General features: G+C 40.4%; 1 long non-coding RNA gene across 1 annotated transcript in view; it reads right to left on the reverse strand.

Annotated features, from left to right (window-relative positions):
* Positions 1-938: 938 nt before the first annotated feature.
* LOC311524273 overlaps positions 939-19,435 on the reverse strand; it is a 47,297-nt gene continuing 28,800 nt past the window's right edge. Inside the window, exons 2-3 of the long non-coding RNA XR_014712515.1 lie at positions 9,079-9,244; positions 939-1,484 (exon numbers count right to left, since the gene is read on the reverse strand). This is a non-coding gene — a long non-coding RNA (uncharacterized lncRNA). The remainder of the gene's footprint in view (positions 1,485-9,078; positions 9,245-19,435) is intronic.

Below are 19,435 nucleotides of genomic sequence, written 5' to 3' on the forward strand. Positions count from 1 at the left end.
TCCCAGCACTGACACATAAGTCTGAAACCATTATTTTGCTAATGCCATTAATGAATTTGTGTAGCTGGCTGCAGCAGTTCAGTTCTATTATCATTGTATTTCGGGCGGGGGGAGGGAGAGGGGGAATCAAAACTGTGGAAAGGATAAGCTTGGGGGGAAAAAAAATCAACCTGACTTCTCAGCCAGAAGAAAATTACTGCATCTAAATTGTACATTAACTGGGTCATGTGCCACTCCAAGGGACGTGAACTTTTGCTCCACCTTTTTTTAAACTCCCTAGATAGTTATGTATTTGTCCTTATTCTGCTCCTTCTTTGCAGGTCTTGTTACTTTTTTTCCCAGTGAGAGCTCATTTAATATTCAAACTGATACGGGACCAGTCAATGTGCAAGGTTGTGGAAAATGGAGAAAATCCTCAGCTAAATCCTCAGCTAGCATTAAATGATACAGCTCTGGTGAATTGCACCATCTAGTGGAGTGGGGGAGGCAGATACTGTAGACATGATATATCTTGATTTTTGTAAGGCTTTTGATATAGTCCCACAAGACATTCTCCTAAGCAAACTAGGGAAGTATGGTCTAGACCAAATTACTAGAAGGTGGGTGGCAAAATTGGAGGCAGGATACCATAATTCATTTGACAGTGTGGTATATCTTATGCCTCTGATTAAACTCCATTCGCTGCACATGGTTTGGACTTGTCCCATTAGGTGCTGTTTGTCTGCAGTCAGGGGACCTCACTGTATTTCAAACGATAGCTCACACAGACCCAAGGAGAGTGCAGTTTTGCATGAAAGTGCACAGTAGGTTTAGTGAAAAGCAGATTATAAAATAAAAAAGTCATAGTCATATTCTGCAAGGTAAATTTACCTTATTGTCTTCTGCACAATAACAGAATTATCACGGCACATGGGAAGAATGAAAGTGTCTCCACTATTGCATAAACTTCCCTTTTTTTGGGTTCGTCTCGAGACTGCTGAGACAAATCCTTGTGCCTAAGAAAATCACCCAATGTGACTAGGCCTTGGATTCCTGCTCCTAGATGAGCCTAGAGGAGAATGTCCAAGATCTTTGAAGCTGAAAATTGAAAAATGAATAGCAGTGAGAAGCTAGATCTCGCAAAGCTCATGTACAGCATTTCAGAATGCTTCACAATGCTTATGTAATTCCAGTTAGCATATAAGATGCTTGTATGGTAATGTAGTCATCATTTGCAGTCCTTTTAAAGCTGGTGAAGGAAACAGTGAGAAATCAAGTCATAAGCATGTTTGAACATCTACATTACCCTATAGTTTTAAAACTTGAAGTTACATCAACCTTTGCATCAGTACATGAGGGCATAATAGTTGATAATTTATATGTGCAATTGGAGAAAAGCACAGTTCCATTTGGTGATTACTGCAGTAAATAACGGAAGTAGGAGGTCATCGACCCAGTGTAAACTAACTTCATTTTTCCTGGCGCTGTGCTTGAAGGTGAACATCCTAGGAAAAATAAAAGGAGCATAACCAACAGGCATGTGTAATCTTTCTGCTGAAGTCAAGAAAAGAGACAAATAGACCTTAAGAATGGATCACATCAGAATAAATCTTGGCCACATATTAGTTATTTGAGTTATGGCAAGGTAAGGACAAAGAGGCTAGAAGAGGAAGAAGAGGGTTTTTGCTGTTGCACATGAAATCGATGGCCTTTAATAAAAATGTTTGGCTTTTAAAAACAACTAAGTAAAATGTGTATTTATTTGATTTAACAACAGCCCTACATATTAGGAGCACCCATCCTGTGCTCTGACCCCCGCTTTTCAATGGCTACAAAAGATAAGCAACGACTACCCCTCCCTATGCAAACTTTACCCTGGCTCGAAAAACCTCAGTACAAAAGGTGACTCTTGCAGTGTGTTCACAAGATTAACAAATCCCGGTGCTGGTGGATGAATGGGGAAGTACATTCCACAGCTGAGGGGCCCTCACCAGGAATGCCCTGGCAGCAGTTCACTCTCTTTTGCATTCAGGGAACTTCAGAGGGTAGCAACTGCAGCTGGCATGAGGAGAAAGGTAGACAATCTCTCCAGTAAGTGAGATCCTAATCATTAAGGGCTTTAAAGTGGAAAAACAACAGCTTGAATTCCACCTGGAAGCCCAAAGGCAGCCAACTCTGCTAAGAGAGCAACAGCGTTACATGCTCCTCACAAAGAATTCTGCCTGACAAACAGGCTGCTACAAACCCTCAGCTTCTAAACAGTCTCAAAGTGTAGCCCCAAGTAGAGCATGTGACAGTAATTTAATGTGACACAGGCAGGAACGAGTAGAGCAAGGTTCCCATCCCAAACAAACCGTTTGCCCACCAACTGTAGATGGAAATGTACTCTTGTTGCCATGGCTGCCACTTGAGCATCCAGCAAAACCCCTGCATTGTGAACCCAATTTACAAACCAAGGCTATGTAATTCTAGCCAGTTCTTTTGCCTGCCTCCCCCAGTCGAATAGCACTACCATGGTCTTTTTCAGCCTTAGCCATCAGCCTACAACCAAGACCAGAATCCAGATGCTTCTCAGTCCCTCCTTCCCCTGCAACAGTGGAATGAGCCATATTGGAGATAAACAACTTGGTATTGCCCACTGTATACACTGTAACCCATGAGTCTAACTAACCCTTCTAGTTGCCTTGTGTGCACTGAATGAGGATGGGGATATAATAATATTCTATTGTGCTGTGATGTGAAAGGATAATCTGTCCCTGAATTCAAAAACTATGCATTCTTGAATTTTGAGCACAGAATTAAAGTCACTCACTGAAAATCTGATCCCAACCCCCTAGGTATTTTACAGCAATAAAAGCAGTTATACCGTGTAAATGGGATTGTGGTTCAATAGGATGTGTGTTTGTTACAATAGCATCTGTTGGAGTTGTGCATCGTTTAAAACACAAAAGCCACCATAATCTAATTGTGTTATACCAATATGTCTACCTGAATGAAGAAACTAGTCTTCAGTCTTAAGGTCTAATGAATTGTAACTAGCATTTTTTGCACTCAGTACTTTATGACATAGTTCAAGTCACAAAGATAAAACTACTGAGATTATAAAAAGATGTGAAAATACTCTGCCTGTCATCTGGATCCATTCAAAGATTTTATTAGCCTAAGGCTTGGATTCTAGTGCAGATCAATTTAGATGTGAAATGAGCTGAATGTGACTCTTAGTACGCAGTATCGAGCAACTTTGTATTTAGAGGCAGGGTATATGTTGAAACTGCCAAGTGAAATAACCTTTAACAGTCCTGTCCAAAGCAGGGTGTGGTTAAACATATAGATTTTGCCATCATGACCACAGTGCCTTTCTATGCCATTCTGCAGATTTATGACCAACTACAGGGTTAGCACTTCAGCCAATAAAATGACCCACATTTTTCTGTTTTGCTCAGCCCTTCAGTGTGGAGTAGGTCAGCCACATTGATCCAAGAGTGCCTGCTGGTGGAAGAACAAATCAGCTGGTGGAAGTGTGAACTGTTGTTGATTTTAGTGGGGGACACAGTATTTAATGGAAAAATCCCTTATGTGAGGAGATGCATCTAACTCCCTAACCTGACAACATTGAGACATGCTCTGACCACTGCCTATCATGCTGACCAGTGCTATCTCATTGTTTCCTTGTGCTCTCCCATTGGTCTATCTGTATCCACCTATTGTCTCTTGTCTTGTAGGGTAGGCACTGTGGCCTGGTGGATAAAGAACTAGATTGGGACTCAGAAGACCTGAGAGCAGGGCTCTGCCACTGGCCTGTTGGATGACCTTGGGCATGGCACACAATCTCTTTATGCCTCAGTTTCCCTAACTGTAAAATGGAAATAATGATACTGACTTCCTTTGTACATCACTTTGAGATCTACTGCTGAAAAGTGCAATATTAGCATTTATATAGTTGTTATACTAAGGTTGTAAGCTCTTTCTGGCAGGGACCATCTTTTAGTTCTGTGTTTGTACACATCTAGCACAATGCAGCCCTGGTCCATGACCAGGGCTCCTAGGCACTACTGTAATACAAATAATATCATCATCATCATTTATATAGTGAATTTACCAAGCATTACAAGTACCATACAGAGGCATCCTACAGTCAACTTGATGGTATGTAAAACTGGAATGTGAACAAATTGCCAGAAGCACTCTTTTATTATTATTACTGGTTAGTTTACTGTAGATAGAGGTTTCTGAATATGAAGCTAGAGATGAAATTAATACAGCTGATGGGGTCACTGTCAGTTATGGAAATGTTGTGCAATAAGCAACTAGCTAAGCAAGGGCTGTACATTATGATTGGAGAAACTGCACTAGGAATAAATTGCATTGTAGGTATTCTGTAAGATACTGATGGACTAATTTAGAGTTACATTCATTTTCCAGTTAAAAAGTAAATAATATCAAAGGCTGCGTTTATGTTTACTTCCAAACACATAAACAGTTCTTTTATTTCGCATTTTCCCATTACTAGTGCTAATGAAGAGATGAAACTATTAAGCGTTATTAAATATTTAAATGACAGGCAGGCAGCAGGACAAAGACGTGCTGTATAAGACGACATACCACAATGGGGATGAGCAAAATGTCCTCATGAATGCTTTAGTGTCCTCATTTCATGCGATAAAATAGCAGGGCAGATACTGAGCTGCTGTGAGTGGCTGTGGTTCCATTGACTTCAACGAGTTTTGAGTGTCTAGGAGAGATTCTTTGCTTGTATAACTCCACTGAAGTCAATGAAACTACAACCGTGTCACACCTTCAGTAACTACAACAGTGTTATACCTTCAGTAATGAAGCTTTTGTTTCACAAAGGATAGTTTTATTACCACCTGAGTTCAGACCTTTGTCAGGCAACTTTTCCTGTGGGCTGGGCCATTGCATTTAGAGCTCTCAACATTCACGTATATTCTGCTCACAAATCCCTTCAAGTGCACACTCCATCCAGTGCCCTGCCCTGATTTTAAAGGGGCCACCTCCATTTTTCTACTTAATATGTGGGATCCATCTAAAAACCAAAATACAAACTAATATTTAAATGGCATTCAAAATTGCAACATTTTACAATATAATACTGTAACAATCCCTTTTCTATGGTCCTCCCACCCATAGAAAATGTGTCCCTTTACATTTACTGTTTTTTTTAAAAAGGAAGAAAAGTATGTTTGATACACAGGTTAATTATACTTTGATTTGGGGGATTCACCTCAGGATGTCTGCCCTTTTTGTATTCTGCTTTAGTTTGTTAATAAAAAGAAAACAAACAGCATCTGAGAAACAAACTATTTCCTAGAACAACATTTTTAGAATTGGTTGCTTTCTCTCTGGAGGGAAACAACTTTGATTCCATTCATGGGCTAATTTGTGTAATATAACTGGAGTCCTAGATTTCTTAAGTCTTGAGTTTTGTTTAGCGCTAACAAAAACATTGCAGTGGGAGGGAAAGCAAATTTACAATGAAATGGATTTGAAAAGGACAGAGATTTTTGTTTGTTGGGTTTCGTTTTTGCTTGTTGAAATCGTAGTTAGTTGTGGAGATAGGAAAGACTGGCTCTTGAAGGATCTGAAAACCAAGGGGTTTGAGTTGTTGAGGAATAGACAGGGCTAGAGCAGCACATGGGACTTTAACAGTCAGGCTTCCACATTTGAGAAGAAAAGATTGGCTATTTTTTTATTAAAAAGGTTTGTCATGGTGGCGAGCTGGATGTGATTGCACACTCAGTATTTCTATTTATTTACTTGACACTACAGTGATTTTCATGACTGATATTTTTTTTCTATTGGTTGAGCCCATAAATACTGCATGTTTTTTTTTAATGGAAGTTGTTACATAAAGCTAAAATTAGTCTAGATAGAGTCGTACTTCAGGAAGAAAGTCTAAATACAGTTCAGCTGAAGTGACATTTGGTTATACTAGAAAGAAGGAATAGCTGATGGTTTAAAAGCCTCTCTGGAGTACGAATGATGACGTTTTGATGAATGCCTTTGTTATGGGCAAAGATTATTTAGCTAATGATTTGTATAGTTCCCTGGCTCCTGTGGTGGGAAAAGAATGCCAAATCCCAGAAGGGGAGGAAGCAAGAAGCTTGAAATCAATGGGATTATTCATGTGCTTAAAGTTAAACACACACTTAAATGCCTTCCTGGATCAAGTCCAGAGCACGCAGCACTTTGAAGATTCGAGCCCACGATGCACAAAGAGGAAGAGAATCTAACTCATACTCCATTGGTTTTGCAGGGCTAAGAGGCATAAACAGCAGCAAAGGGCTTGTCTACACTGGGAAAAAGTCTGCAGTTGCTGGTGAGCACTAGCTAGAGTGCACTGGTGACTCCACTCTAACTGCTTGTGTGATCACACTGAGCACTAGAGTGCACTGGTTACTCCACTCTAACTGCTTGTGTGATCACACTGAGCACTGCTTTTGTGCACTAAGGGCCTTGTGTAGACCAGCCCTAAGATTCACTTTTGTCAGGAAAGACAACAGCTACAACTCTGAATATATACAAGGAACAGCTCTGTGGTGTTGGTAGGTGCCATTTTTAGTCACTTTTCTGAGTAAAACGTGATTTTGAAAAAAAAAATTGCCTAGCTCCTTATGTGGAAGACATCTGTAAAGAATGTAAGAATTTTACAAGTCCTGATGTATACCTCCACATAGTCTTTTGTCCTTGCTGTACACTTCCTCCATTCATAGTTTTCAGAAAGATTGAAATGGAAGCATTTGTGGCTTAAGCAACTTAAGCAGTTACTTTTAGATTATTTTAACAAGCTCAGAAACCTTGCCAGATTTACCCTGTGGAAGATAATAAAATAATTTGAATAGAAAGTGACAAGATAAAATGAATGTGATTATTCATGAATACTTTAACCTGAGTTCTATATTAAATTATGGTGAAAGATAAAACTGTCACACTGGGATTTGTAGATTGATATTCCCTATAGAGTCCTCTTATGTTTTTCTTTTAACTCTCCCCATGGATGGTAATGGAATTAGTCCTTTGATACCTTTCGTCTTCTTGTTACATTTTACCACTCTATTGATTGCTTCCAATCACCTTCTCTGGTTGGGAGGTTAGCTAGCTCATGTCACAGCTGATGCACAAATAATCTTGTTCATTCCCACCCACATGCAGTACTTTTGTATCGAGTTTGCTCTTTCATATTTCTCCTCTTCTTTACATTTTCTCTCCAGGCAATTTTTCCCCCAGACATCATACTTCAAGGTATATTTCCTATGTGATGTTCAGATATTTAGCTGAGACTCCCATTAAAGTTAATGAGACATGTGGCTAAATGACTGTGCACTGCATTGGCAATTTACCCTTTACTGTTTATCATCTGGCTGAAAGAAAAGGTCACACTGGCTCCATGATCCTGGCTTTTTTACTTTCTGCCTAAGATCTCAGAGGTCACTGTGCCGAACAAGAATGTACAGCACAGGGACTTGCAGCAAAGGTGTTCCTTTAGCTCAGTTTGCTTTTCATATTTAACGATAGAAATAGGTTGCAGACTCGAAAAAAGTTTTTTATCCGCAAATCATCAGGAGCTGAGTAATGACAAGTCTTTCTGAGCCAGCACAAAATACCCAAAATGGAGTATCTCACAACTATTCTATGCAGAAAGACAGTAATTCTGCTGGAAACATGGTGACTGTAGAGGTTAGGTCTTTGGGCAGGAACACGTTTTTGTTCTGTGTTTGAACAGCACAATGGGGCCTGGCCCATGGCTGGGCCTCTTAGATGCCTCCTCCACATGGATAAGAAATACTGATACTACTAATTTGTGTGCATGTTGAAGGCATGCTCATGATAATGCAAAACAAACCAAATACCAGCGCCCAGCCTGAGAAGGTGTTGGCTAGATGCGCAGTGAGGGACACAGGTAGGATGTAGTTCAGACATGCCAAACCTGCAAAAAAAAAAAAAAAATGCAGAAATTGGGCTTGTTTTTGGCTTAACTGGCTTGTGAGTTGCTTGTTGGATAGTTTTTGGCTTGTAGCTTGTTGCAGCTTGTTGCTTCTTCTTTTTTTTTTCTTTTTTTGATTGGCTCCCGGCAAGCAGGGGCAGGGGCAGGAGGTGGCAAGCAGAGGACAAGGGGAGAGAGCGTCAGGGGTGCACAGTGGGTCCACTACAGTCCCAGACTGTATGTTGTGAGGATCTAGTCACAGAGTGTTGGGGTTCTTAGGGATGGGCTTGTTTTGAAATGGGATTAGCTTGATTTTTGGCTTATTGTGAAAGTCGGGGTGCTTATTTACCACATGAAAGTTGGCAACTGTGATGTAGTTGTTGGCTGAAGTAGCTGTCTGTGCTTGTTATGCAGCCACCCATTGCAGGACTGAAGACTGGCGTATCTGTGCTGCAAAAGTCTTCTGGTTCCATTCCAGCTCCTCCTTGGTACTGCCCCGATCATCTTCCAGCCCCACCTGCTTTTGCACAGGGAACCCCTGAGCCCTCTTAGTGACATAGGTGTGTATATCTTCAATGGTCCTCAGAATCCTGACCTCCTTTGAGGACTGGAAGCACGGCACTTCTGTGTACCTCTATGGCTGTAGAGGCAAGGTCGAAGTCAGTATGGTCTTACATCCTGAACAAAGGAACGGGAGCCTGGGGAGTTAGGTTCTGTTCCTGACTCTGCCACTGGCTCACTTTGTTGCCTGGGGCAAGTTGCCTAAACTTTTGGTACCTAAGTGTTTCCGTGAAATAAAGATCCACCTTTATAAAAATGGTTAAAGATCCTCAGATTAAGTTTATAATGTGAGCAAGATGCCAGCTTCAAATAATCTTTTTGTTAGTCTACTTTAACCAAGATTAAACTGTGTGCATCACTATGGTCAAAGAGACAATGGAGCAGTTGGCTACTTGACCGGACCGTCATTGACAATCTGTTCCCAAAAGTTTCAAAGCTCAGTGACAAACTGCATTATACACTTTGTGGAGTCAAGGAGCTGAAGTACAGCTCCTGAAAAACCTTCATAAAAATTAAAATGATAAAATAGATAATTCAAGAGTAGGGAAAGGGTAGATATATAGAAAGTGGGGAAATGAAACATTAAATTTAAATACCTGGCATGGGTGGGTGAAGCTCAATATAGGCAGAAGTGTGGAAGATGAAAAGTCTTTTATCCAACAGTGAACTGGTTGATGATAATGCTAATGTGGGATCCTATAGTCCATTAGCGAGGTGCGTGTCTGAATACAGGTTACTGTCCTAACGTGGTTCCTTTGACAACTATAATTACAGAAAAGAGAACATGTCATTCATCAATGTATATAATCTCCCAGTGTACCTACTCTTTTCTTTGTTTCTCATAGCTATGTTTCTATTAACTTTTGTGAGCATTTACATGGTGGGGTTGGAATGTAATATTTATGTAAAACACTGATTCAGAGATAGTTGTAGCTCAACATTTGACAAATATGTTTCTTTACAACTATTCATAGGTGGAAAAAGAGGAAAAGCCCTAACAGGGACAGGTAGACATGACAAATAAATATAAGCATCTGACCACTGCTCAAAGTATTTTTAATCAAGAATCAATTACCAGCTTTCCCAGGCAGGAAGAACTGCAGTTTTAAATCTGCATGGACATGAGGATTGTGTTGACTAATTCAGTACCCTCATTAGAGTGGAAGCTCATCTCTCCCACTGACAACTGGCTACAGGGGTGAACAAAAATATTGAAAGTAGTATTTATTTGTATTGTGGTAGCACCTGGGGCTCCAGCCAGAGTCCAAGGCCCATCGTGCTAGGCACTGTACATGCACATAATGAAAAGATGGTTCCTGGCCAAAAAGGATTTGCCGTCTAAGTAGAATACCTTGAAATGGCTCGAATGCTTCCTCCCCCTGATGTTCACTACAGGTGACTGTTCCTTCACTGCAAAGCCCTCCCCTACAGAGTCCCATAAGTCTCAGTCCCTCATGCTGTTCAACCTTTGGGGTGATCTGGTGAGACAACATGGGCTGAAGTGCCAAGAGAATGTAGACAGTATCTAGCTCTATGTATTGTGGTCAAATGTACAAAGCACCCTCGCAGCTTTCTGAGTTTCTAGCCAAATCAGCACCCGTATTAAGATCAGAGGGCTAAGTTTCAACCTAGGTGACAATGAAGACAAATCAGTGGCTTCCCGCAGGGCAGAATTCCAATGCTCACATATTAGGTAGTATTAGCCAGAGAAGGTAAAATTTTCAAAAGCACCTAAATGGTTTGGGAGCCCATTTTCAAAAGAGACTTAGGAGCCTAAGGCCCAGATCCCCAAAAGGTGCCTAAACTCCTTAGAGGGTCTGCATCTTAGGAGCCTCAACCTCATTGAAAGTAAATAAGATTGAGAATCCTACATCACTTAAACGTTTCTGGGGTAAAATTTTCAAAATCACCTAAGTGTTTTCTCCAGTAGCTGCACTGGCATGTTATTAATTTATGAATGCCGTTCAAGCTGTTGTCTTTAAACTACAACTCGTCCATGGCTCCAGCCTTAGCTGTCTCCACTGGTACTGCCATAGCAGCTGAGGGCAGCTGCGGCACTCCAGCTACATGTCACTAGATTTAGTTGTCTGTGGGGCTGGTGACACTGTTCTTTGGGGAAGTCCCTCAGCACTGAAACTTACATCCCTCCCTCTCCCACTTCAAATCTATTGATATAGCATTTGATCAATCTACTTTCTCAAGATGGCTGGGAGAGGGAGTGTCCATTTCCTTTTTGCTTCTTAGTAAAAACTATTTGCTACTTTAGTAAATTGCAGTGTGTCCTGAGACATTAAAGCAGGGTGCGCCTGATAGAAAATAAATTAATAAGTAATAATAACCATAAATAATATATTATATGACTAGCATAAGAGAAGCATTAAAGTCTCCTCACAGGAGTGCATATCTGATGAGCCCTGGTTAACTGAACTGTCCTATTTGCTCACAGATTTCTGTGTTCTTAATCCTGCATTTTACCAGATGCAGCTACCAGTGGGATGTTAGATGGGAGTTTGGAGCACAGACCTTTAGCCTTTTGGGGGCTTCCGAATAGTGGGCAAGAGGCCATCTTTGTTTTCTGCCAGGCATAATGGATTGAGTGTCATCTTTGCTCCTTTCTCAGTCATTCCCCGTGGTGATCACATCAATCTTTCATCCTCTCTCCCTTTATGTCTGTACTTTACCCTTTTACTTTCTTCTCCCATTTTGTGAAATGACTCATTATTATGCCTTATTAAGCATTGGCCCACTGGAGGAGGAAAAGAGCCACACAGACACAGAGGGCATTTTCCCCATCTGCCCCCCAGCCCTTCCCCCCACATGCAGAATGGTATGCTTTTTGCTATACCCTTTTAAGAGGCTCCTGCATTTACTCCCCTCCTCTGCCTGCCATCTCTGGCTCTTCCTTGCTCCTCCTAGCATGGCTAGGATCCATAGGGTAATAGTAGGGAGCAGTCCTCACACTTGCGTAGCACAGAAGTGGTTGTGCTCTTTGGTTAATCCCTACTGTGTGTTCATGCAGAAACTGGCTATACGCTAACCCTACAGTTTAAATGCCATGTCATTTCCCTATTATTAATGTAAGGATGTTGAATTAAAGCCATATTCCACATGGGTTGTAGCTTTTTAAGATACTGGAGAGTTCACTTACTTATTCAATCAAACCCTACAGTATTATGACCGATTCCTTTTAGAACTAACACATTCCTTCTTAGTACCATTTTGTTTCTTTTCAGAGGGCCAAATTTTGCCCTCAAGTATATGGATGCAGCTCCTTTGAGTTTAATCTTTCGGCCCTTGCTAGTATGAATAGTCCCAACTGACTGTTTCATTGGGGCCATTCATGTGAGTATGGGCTGGAGGACTGAGCCCATAAACATTACCCAAATCCTGGAGCAGATCCTCATCTGATGTAAATTGTCATAAGCTCCATTGACTTCAACAGAGTGTGATAATTTACACCAACTGAGGATCCACCGCATTGATGTCTGAGTGACATTAAAATGAATTTTATGAAAATAAAGATGTATATTTAAAGGTATATTCTCTTCTTGATACACTACGAGTTAAATCCCAACCCACTGAAATAAACATAGAATCACAGAAGTGGAGGACTGGAGGGCACCTTAAGAGGTCAGCTAGTCCAGTCTGCTGCACTCAAGGCAGGACTACCTAATAGACTGTTCCTGGCAGGCGTTTGTCTAACCTGTTCTAAAAATCTCCAGTGATAGAGATTTCAGAACCTCACTAATAAACATATAAGCGCCCTCTTACTTTTCATGAGTATTGATTCATTCCCCAGAATTACAGCATTGGTGTTGCGTTGCTTCCTGTTACCATCAGATACTCCAAAAGTATTGCTAACCCTGTGATTGCTGTGTAGTGCCGTTATTATGAAATAGGATGTGTTGTTTTCCAGTAAATTGGAAACTATAACTTGTGCCTCTCTGCATCTCTTTCTATGACACATGAAGGTCATCCCTAACTTCTCGATATTTTTGTTCTGCATGTATATTAATTTCTAATAGCCTGGGGTTGAATACAAATGTTCTCTGAGTTTCATTTGCACAATTAATGGTTGTAAGACAACAAAGATAAAAATGCAAATGAACAACTTATTTCTATGCTATTGAATTGGATGTGTATAATAATGGTTACAGTGTGCTTTTAAACCTGTCCAAAAAGCTTCTCCAAGGGACTTGAAAATTACAAAGAGACCTTTGAAATGATCGTTTATAAAAAATATGCTGTGTTTTCCCCGGGCCTATATTTTCCCTGTTTGTGTAGAAGTTGTTTTCCAGTGTGAGTGTAGCATCATTTTTTTTTCTTTTAGGTAACTCCACAGTTAGACACTACCTCAACATACAGAGAGGCTTTTTCAGGTATTTAATCTTGCCTTCGGGCAAGATTTTAGGGAAGAGATCCATAAAAGCAAACATTTCCATACATTGGGCTTCTAAGCTCACCTCCCCTTGAATGCTCTGCTTCCCCAGTATCCTGGAACAAAAAAACCAAAACAACCTATGGATCTTGTCAATGACACAGGGCTGTTACAGCTGCAGAATGATGGTAGCATCGGGAAATTAAAACTTTTTAGCGTTCCCCAAGCTCTCTTTCCACAGCTGGTACTGAGAGCTTCATTTTTAGTTGTGGGTTACTTAAAAAAGAGATGATACTGTCCAAAAAAAAAAAAAAAAAGTTCATACACCAAGATATGGTTTCCATCGACTTTCCTAAAACTAAAACAAGAATCAAACCAAAATGAAGCTATTAATGAGAAGCTACTGTACTTATTGTAAATCCACCGGCTTGAATGGAGATTTTTAAATGTGTTTTTCCCCCAGAAATGGACTGAACTAAATTTAGTGCCAGATTTTACTATACTCACCTTGAAGTTTTACCACTGACTTCAACAGAGCCAGGATTTTATCCAAAAAAATAGTAAGTTACTCCCAGTTAAATGAATGGGACTAATATTAGATTAATGAACATAAGGGCAGCAGATTCTAGCCCCATGGAAATGGATAAAGGCAGTAAACAGTCACAATACTGCAATATGTAGTTCCTCTGCTTATAATATCCCTAACCACAGTTTAGCAATACAGGTTAACTAGACTGTGACACGATGCCATTCTTATAAAAGACTAATTAATTTTTAAACCAACTCTGATAAGGGGCAGCAATTTGGGTATCCCGTGTCACTTCAACCACACACAGATTTACTTGCAAAAAGTGTTTCTGAGAAACAAATGGAAAACAAATATTGTTTCAGGGGGAAGAGTCAGTTATTGTTTCAGGGGGAAGAGCCCCTTCCCAGTGGTTTCTTTTTTGCTTGCGTGCACCATTCACAGAAAAACAGATCAATTTGACCTACAGCTAGGTTTAAAGAAAATTTCTGAGAATAACTGAGAAAACTCAAAACGTGGAACCAGAGCGCTCTGTTACCACATTTCAGTATGGCAGTTACTTAATCCCAATGATAGTATGCAACTACTTGTGTGATTAATTGCTCTCCAGTGGGAGTAAGGCATTCACAATCTCACCTCTGGATGTTTGTGAAATTAGAATCAATAGAATAAACTCTTCCCTGACCTACCCAGTACAATGCCACTGCATGGGCGATTATTCAGGCCCAAATTTGGCCTCCTGTTTTAATCTCTCAAACTGTTTCATAGGAAAGGAAGTTGCTGCTATCTGTCTATCCAGATGGTTAATTATCCTACTGTGTGTTCCTGAACATTTGTACATTCACTCATTTTACCTATTAGCCAAGGGATTTGCTTGCCCCACCCTTCCCAGAAGTATCTGGAAAAAGTAAGTATAAGTGTTGGGAGCCCTGTTCATGTATATACAAGTAGAGTTTAGCCCTTCAAATATATCACTCCCATTACAAATGAACATCCTAATTTTAGAGCTGAAACTAGAAGAAAGTTGATGTTTTGAGGTGAAAGAAAAGAAAGCAGATATAGGGCATTGTTCTCTAGACATCTGAGTAGCTAGAAAAAGGCAGAAAGGAGTGCACAGATTGCATGCTAGCTGGTGAAAATAGACGAGCCATGACAAGTGCTCTCAGCAAGCTGCTCTGTGGAAAGAGAAACAAAGACAGTGTGTTTGATGTGGAGGCCATTTTGTGCAAAGCATTGAATGATGCAGCATAGTCAACAATACTCAAACCGAATTTTACATGAAAAAAACAAACCAAACAATACAGTGGCTTTAATTTTCTTCAGACATCAGTGACAAACAAGTGTTTGTACCATGCGTTTATGCCACAAATAGACTGGCCATCTTTTCTTTAAATGTTGTATAGATGCAGCATTTGAATCATATGAGACCGATGTATTTATGCAGGCTCTAACTTTGTTTGTTGTGGCAAGCACAGAACAGCATCCAGCATGATCTTGGCACCAAGTAGCCGTGAGTAGCATTTGCCTTCAATTCAGTTTTGGTTCTGCGTCTTGTTCATGCATGTGGCACGGTTGCAGGACTATCTGTGCCTCTCATCCCTTTCTGTTCTCTGAATGATCCACCTCAGGTATTAGACCTTGTGCCTTCACCTTTTCTTGGGTGGAATTCCACAAGTATCCCACTTTTACACCAAGCCCTGGGCTACAGCACCCTACATATCAACTGTGCTTACCCCGCAAGTCTGGCTGAGTTAAGGTAGGTGCAGTTCTTCTCTTTGGGATTCTGTGGCCAGTAGCGTACAGTGAACAGACACCCTTCTTAAACCAAAGTATTGTTCTTTTAACACTCAGATTTTAAAACAGTCTACATGCATGTCTATCTTACATACAGATTTACCATTCTTGGTTGGTAACCTAGGCAAGTCTAGCTTCTTCAGTCACTCCAGAGGGTGCCCGTGTCTCAGCCTGGCTCTCCCAAACAATTACTCGTCTCAAGAGAGGATTTCTTTTTAATCCTTCTATAATTCTTTCATTGTCTTTTGTTTGCGTGCCTTTTCCTTTCCTACTTCAAACCAGTTCTGTAGGTTGGCTAGAGAGGAAAAGCGAATCATCGTTACATCATTGTCCCTTCACAACCCCCAAGTGTTCACTGAGGGCTGGCTTATCTTAGACCATTTTTACCTTTCCTGTTTGTTTTTTCAGTCTCATGATGAGTTAAACTAATATAGTCATACAGAAAACACCATGATAACCAGGACAGTATTCATAAATTCATAACCATGGAGTATTCATAAATTATTGCTAAGCAGCTCCATGTCCATCACTGCATGTACAGAGTATCTCTCAGAAACCATAAAAGTAACTTCAATTCTGTTCTATACATGGTCAGTCTGGCATTTGCCAGTATATATGGATGTAGTCCTACTGGCTGAGAAGAATCTGGAAGCAAATAATTAGATTCCCATATTTGCATCTCAAATAACTCTTGAAACTCTTTTTTTTCTGTGATGCAACATTTAAAAACACTTTTAGACTCCTGAGAGTAAGAGAGGGTGAATGCATCAAAGGGGCCATGGAGCCACCCAGAAATGGCAACACGGGGAAATCATTAGCTAGCATAACTGGCTCTGCATCAGTCTGTTCATATGTTCTTAAAACCAGCACAGCAATGGGAGCTTTACACTACCTCTGAACATTACTTTCTGACTAAAACTTTGTTCATTCTGAAGTACCTGAGAATCTGGGAAAGACTAATATATCAAGTATGAGCAGAAAAAGAGCCATATTATGTTCCAAACTATTTTTCAAGGATGCATATATTTCAATGTGTTCTGAACGGCACTCAGCATTAGAGAAAGAAGCTAGTGCTTCTAAGAGCCGATTATCTATCTCTTGGCTGTAAGACCTCAGTTCTTTTTCCCCATCAAAATTACATCTCAACTGAGATGAAAAGGATTATCTATTTCATGGTGGGACAAGTGCTATCAAAGCATTAGAAAAAATATACAAAAAGGTATGGGAGAAAGAGGAGGAACTGGTTGACTGGCTAAAGGCAACAGTTGCACCAATCTTGAAGAAAAGAGATCCTTCTGATCTGAACAATTACAGAGGTATACATGTCTTGTCAATACTGGGAAAAATCATGATAAAAGTAATTGTTAACAGATTAAGGCCGGTTTAGAGGAAATAGTAAGTGAAGAATAGTGCAGCTTTAAATCAGGCCGAAGTTGCATTCACACTCTGACAACGGATGCAAAAAAAGTGAGAATGGAGATTAAAGATGTTTGTTGTTTTCAATTTCATAAAGGCATTTGATTCAGTGTGGAGGGAAACATTATGGAAAGCAGCAAAATCATATGGTATTCCAGATAAGATAATTGTAATTATAAAAGCTATGTACAAAGACTCCTGCAGTGCCATAAAAATCAGTGGAAAATTAAGCAAGTAGTTTAAGTCAAAGTTTGGTGTAAGACAAGGGGGGCATGGAATCACCATCACTTTTCATTATGTTCTTAAACTAGACATTAAGAATGTTATATGAATTGGATGACATGATGTTGGATGATCCAGAATTAAGCTCCTTAGCTTATGCAGATGACATTGTACAACTGATCAACACATTTGAATGAATGATGATACTCTTTGCTACCTTGGAAAACTGATGTAGCTGACTTGAATTTACAATAAATGTCAAACTGGTGAAGTGGGTGCATCTTGGAAAAGTATCAATCGATAAAATGTTGATATACAGCAGTTGGTGAAGTCATAGAACAAGTAAAATTTTACATATATCTGGGAAGCTTGATCCATGCTGATTATTCCATCAAGGATGAGGTTAAAAGGAGATGTGCCTTAGCTACAAGTGCTGCACAGAAATTGAGAAAATTATGGACTGATAAAAACATTACATTTGATACCAAGTGAAAATTTAACAAAGTATTGTAAACAATATTATTCTACGGTCTGAAGCAGCTGTATTAAATAAAACAGACATCGGAAGACTGGAGGCAGAGTTTCTAGAAAGATGGTAGGTGGAAGATGAAATGATTTCAAGACAAATGAAGAAGTTAGAAAGAAAGTAGGATGTTAATTCAGGATACAGCATTGGGTACAGTCAAAAAGATTATGATGCTGAAGACAAACAGATGATAGAATGCCAAAAAAATAATGCAAACACAGCCAAGTTCAGTCTAACCTAGAGGCTGACCACTGACTAGACAGCAGGACATCATGCACAGGAACATGACCAAGCCGGGCATACCTGAGGAACAAGATTCCTCTTTCTGACCTTATTGGGATCGATGGGATGCTTATGACAGGTATCAGGGCCCCCTCAAGACTCGCACTACTCCTCTCCCCCTTGCCAGCTAGTTCCGCCGGTGTACAAGGCGGAAGAGGTGGAACCGGATCTGCAGGTATGGATGGATGCTGCTTCATCATCCCTGAATGAGGCAGTCACTCCTCTTTCTCCTTCCCCAAGGAATGACCACCACCAATATCAGGACTGTCTTACTGTGCATACATACAACAGTATAATGGGGCCCTGATATGAGTCAGAGCCTTTAGGCACTAATCTAATACAAATAAATACTGCTGTGTTGTGTATAGCAGTGAGCACAGTGTCAAATATTTAGCAAGTAAGAAAGAAGCAAACAATAAAATAAGCTTTTTTTTAAAGTCATAATTCTTTTTTCATAATGTATCAAGTAGGATCAAATTGCTGATATTGGTTCTGCACCACTGTAGGGGAGCCATGTTTCTCAATCTTGCATAATGACAGGTTTCAGAGTAGCAGCCGTGTGAGTCTGTATTTGCAAAAAGAAAAGGAGGACTTGTGGCACCTTAGAGACTAACCAATTTATTTGAGCATGAGCTTTCGTGAGCTACAGCTCACTTAGTGACCTTTACGTCTCTGCTGATACATTTGCCTTGTTCATTTCCTTTCTCTGCTACTGTGCTAACTGGATACTATACTTTTATTTATACTTCTTGCAGGATCCATCCTGAGCGTATAGAAAACCAAGGATATTGCACAGATAGCTTCACTGAATTGAAGCCCCACTAAGACCAAGGTAAAATAGTCAGACATTATGAAGCACTGGAATGGAGCTCTCTAATGCAGACAGAGTATAATTACATTATTTCCATCCTGGGTCAGTCTCATCTTTGCTTTCTGCCTCTGGGGGGCATTTGTTTTACATTTTGTGTGTAGTCATTTTGTGCAGTGAGTTCACGAGAGTTGAACAGAAAGATTCTGGTCTCACCTGACGATGTGGCTCGTATTCAGGACTAGTTACACATTATAAAGCTATTGTGTCTGTTCCGTTTCTCATCCCTGCTGTCCTACACACAGGGCAATAATAAATACTTTCTGAGTTTCCACTGGCCTCTCATCTTCTCTCTTACAACAAAAAGAAATGTATTGCTGAACCTGATTTGCTCATGCACTGAGAGGGGGATCCAGATTCCTGTGCCAAGCTGAATATGTCATCTGAGCACTGGAGTGATCTGGGGCAAATTTCTGGCCCCACCTCCCAGGACTGTAAGTGGCAGCAGTGGAGACCCTGTGGAAGCTACTCCAGCCTATTGGCCCTACCACAACCCTTCGAAAAGGACCAGGGATCTCTTAAAAGGCAGATATTCCACCATGCCTCCATATCTTGCCTTACCCCAGACATGTCTGTTGTGCAGAGAGGTCCCACAGATCTGTTCTCCATGCTACATAGTGGTGCTTGGCAGCAGAGTCACAAAAGTGCCCGTGCCAATGTCTGCCGCACTCAAGGAACCAGCGCAAGATTGCTCCTTAATGGAGAAATCCTCATCAGACGATGTGATTGAAGTCAATGGCAAAACACACAGTAGCTTCAGATTTGGCCTTTAAACTTCACAGACACTCATTCCATTGTACAAAGTTGATAGTCTGAGTTTTGCTATAGCTTTGAATGAAGCAATAAACAAACAAACAAACAGACAGACATACGTTTGGGATTTGTATGGAAGAATACATTGCTAATAGAGAAAATAAGTGCTCAGATTTCTGCAGAGTGCT

Source organism: Lepidochelys olivacea, assembly GCF_965140295.1.
Source record: "Lepidochelys olivacea isolate rLepOli2 genome assembly, chromosome: 7".
In the NCBI taxonomy this organism is placed as follows: domain Eukaryota; kingdom Metazoa; phylum Chordata; order Testudines; family Cheloniidae; genus Lepidochelys; species Lepidochelys olivacea.